Raw genomic sequence first — 3,703 nt, forward strand, 5'->3', positions numbered from 1 at the left:
TTCTTGACCGCCACAGACGTTAGCTGAGAAGTCATTTTCATGACTGAGGTGCCCTCTTAGAACCCAGCCAAACAAGCTCTCGAGTACGACTAAAGAATCGGTAAGTCGTTTTGACTGAAAGATAAAAGCTCTGCAATAAAATTCGCTGCCAAGAAGAATTTCAATTTCCTGTCCTCCTTGGACGTCAGATCACCATCTCGAATACGCGTTTTCTAATTTCCTTTCCAGAACTTATAGTTTCGCCCGGGTTATTTGCGGGATTTCCACTGCACTAATCTCAATGAATTGATCGTCAAATGAACTACGAAGCGTTAGTCTGACTCTACGGCATTCCATAAGCGTAGGAGGACCCCCTCCAAATCCATGAACGTTCATAGTCTCTTTGGGTTCACATTCTAATCCGAGCTCTTCGGAGAGTTCCTTACGAATATACGCCCTCTGGGCGCCACCGTCAAAAAGACAGCGTACTGTTCTGGTTCGCGACGGCCCTACCGCTTTGACGTTTGCCGTTTGAAGGATGAGAGTTCGGAATTGGTGACCATTGCCGATATCGTCTCCTTGGCGTCATTTCTTTCAGTTTCATTAACCTCCCTTTCCGATTTGTCGGATTCGTCTTCGAGTTGGCGCTCCGTGTCTTCTCTAAAGACTGTATAATGTCGTCCTTCGCAGATCTTACAAACTATCCTCGACTTGCAATCTCTCGCTGGGTGGTTGGCGGAGGTATAGCCAATGTATATATGAAGAATGCTCGTAGCGGATCAGCCGCCATTAAACCAAGGGTAAACTCAGAAAGGGGATCATCTAATCACAGGAGCGCAAATACCTGGAAAACTAGAACAGTACGCTGTCTTTTCGACGGTGGCGCCCAGAGGACGTATATTCGTAAGGAACTCTCCGAAGAGCTCGGATTAGAATGTGAAGTCAAAGAGACAATGAACGTCCATGGATTTGGAGGGGGTCCTCCTACGCTTATGGAATGCGTTGGAAATCGCGCAAATACCCCTGGCGAAACTACAAGTTCTGGAAAGGAAATTAGGAAACGCGTATTCGAGATGGGGATGAAATTAGCGGACCAGCAGCGATCCGACGCCCAAGAAGGACAGGAAATAGAAATTCTAGTAAGGTAATGTACAATATCTGGATAAAAAAATAAGTTATAACTCTAAAAAAATGTAAAAACAACACCATCGCTCTTCGGATTATATTCACGCCTCGAAAACAAGTTGGCCCGTTAGGATTAATGTTTCACGCTCTTCCATAGAGCCTTCCACTCTATGTGGCGTCTCCAAGAATATAAAAATTAATTCAGTTCTTTAAGAAAATAATTTATATACTTGTTTCCTTTAGATATCTATTTCTCTTCATGATCGCAGTACACTGTCAGACTCACGTACTTGGAGGCTGTGGCTCAATTTGAAAGCTACCTTCACACGATACAACAGCCAAACCTGGACATTATGATTGAAGAGTCTCCAATCAGCGAGTAAAACCTGCACAGTGAGAATTCAACACGGTAATACATATATCTATATTTATTATTTGCTCATACATATTTACCGCGAAACGATAAATGAATTATTCGAATCACAGAGCGGCGAAAGCAATCAGGGTCACTGCTGGTGTTGATCCATTTGTCAAGTGTCAGGGAGCCCTGCTTTAATGACACAGATATTCCCTTCATTCAATACATGCGCTATGTAGGTTTTCGAGTGGACCGAAATTGATAAACACTAATCAACAGAAACTGGCTGTCCGAGTTCGTTATTCAGGTTAGTGCGTTAACTGATTGTAAAAAGTAGGTTGGGACAAAAAAGGTAATAGAAAAATACAATGACAATTTAATATCAATAAAATTCGCGCGTGTTGATGCTACGTTTATTCGGAAACGACTGAAATTACATAAAACATTATAAGAACCCCTCGGTTTAGATAAGAGATTAGAATTCTTCTTTTTTATAGACCAAACTATATTTTTTTGTAGACCAATCTATATTTTTGTATACCAAACTATATATTTTTCATAGACCAAACTATATATTTTTCATAGACCTAACTATATATTTTTCATAGACCTAACTATATATTTTTCATAGACCTAACTATATATTTTTCATAGACCTAACTATATATTTTTCATAGACCTAACTATATATTTCTTATAAATTAAACTATATATTTTTATACACCAAACTATATCTTTTATAGACCAAACTATATATTTTTATGGACCAAACTTTTTATTTTTATACACCAAACCTTTTTTTACACCAAACTGTATATTTTTATACACCAAACTTTTTTACACCAAACTGTATATTTTTATACACCAAACTGTATATTTTTATACACCAAACTTTTTTTACACCAAACTGTATATTTTTAAACACCAAACTATATATTTTTAAGACCAAACTATATATTTTTATAGGACAAACTATATATATTTTTAAAGATCAAACTACATATTTTATAGACCAAGGCGTAAATCGTAATGGACAACTACTGAAGATGATGCCAATATTTATTTAGCCCAATCAAACGCCTTTCAGTTTCTTTGTTCGAGCTCAATTATTGGTGTAGGTCACCAAAAACAATGGTACTAGAAATAAATTTCGAATAATATGTGATCAAACCCAAAAATTATCGCAGCTCTTGTTGATTCCTTGGTGTAGGAGCTTTTACGATAGGTTGGACATTCTTCGCCGATGGAAGATCACGACGATGTCCCAAGTAGTCGACATTTGTCTTTGCGAAGCTTTGTATCTACTAGCAAGGCTCAACATTTCTATTTGTTCCGTGTCGTCTTTTCGGGTCAACAGCAAATCATCTTAAAAGACTGCTATATGTGGAATTTTCGTAGAATTGCCTCTATCTGTCTCTGGAAGACTGGAACTCTGCCGAAGCGGACGACACATCAAAAGACCTTTAAGCCTGGTTTTCACTTGGCGGTTTTTGGGCGAAAAAGCCCGGCGTCGACGGAAAATGGGCGAAAATTTCCGTCGACGCCGGGCGGAAATTCCGTCGGTTTTCGGTTTTGTGTGGCGATTTTCATTTCTATTTTTTTCGCTCAGTTGGGCGATTTCGCTCTTTTTCAACCAATCAAAAACCATTTTCGAAAGGTGACTGTGACGTCAGGGGGGATGGTTAATGCTTTTCTGTGAATTTTTTTAACGTGTTTTTTTTTCATGATACCCTTGTTGCCTTCTTTTCCAGTATGTTTCTTTCACACAAACCGATCTTTCATAACTCATATTTCTTTGAACACGATAGATCATGTAAAATAACATTAAATTTAAAATGCTTACATGAGCTTTAATCAATAGTTCACTATTATGATCAGATAAATCATCCATTTTTAGGCCTAGGCTTAAATCTCCACAATCAGACGAAAACCGACGAACTCGCTGGAACAAAATCGCTTTATTTCCGCCCAAAAAAAACGCCAAGTGAAAATGCTTAAACGCCGACAGTGAGCGAAACGTCGAAAACCATATCGCCGACGTCGAACTTTCTGTCGGTGATTTTCCGCCAAGTGAAAATCAGGCTTTAGACGTGTTAATTTCCTCGACTTCTTGTGAAGCCTTAACTGATTATACGCATCGCGAAGATCCAACTTCGTGATCTTCTCTCCCCCTTTAACTGATCAATCTTAGGCAATGGATACTGTTCGGTTGCCATTGCTTTATTTGCAGTGAGTTTGAAA

Source organism: Leiobunum rupestre, chromosome 4 (assembly GCF_980474605.1).
Source record: "Leiobunum rupestre chromosome 4, qqLeiRupe1.1.hap1, whole genome shotgun sequence".
Lineage (NCBI taxonomy): Eukaryota > Metazoa > Arthropoda > Arachnida > Opiliones > Sclerosomatidae > Leiobunum > Leiobunum rupestre.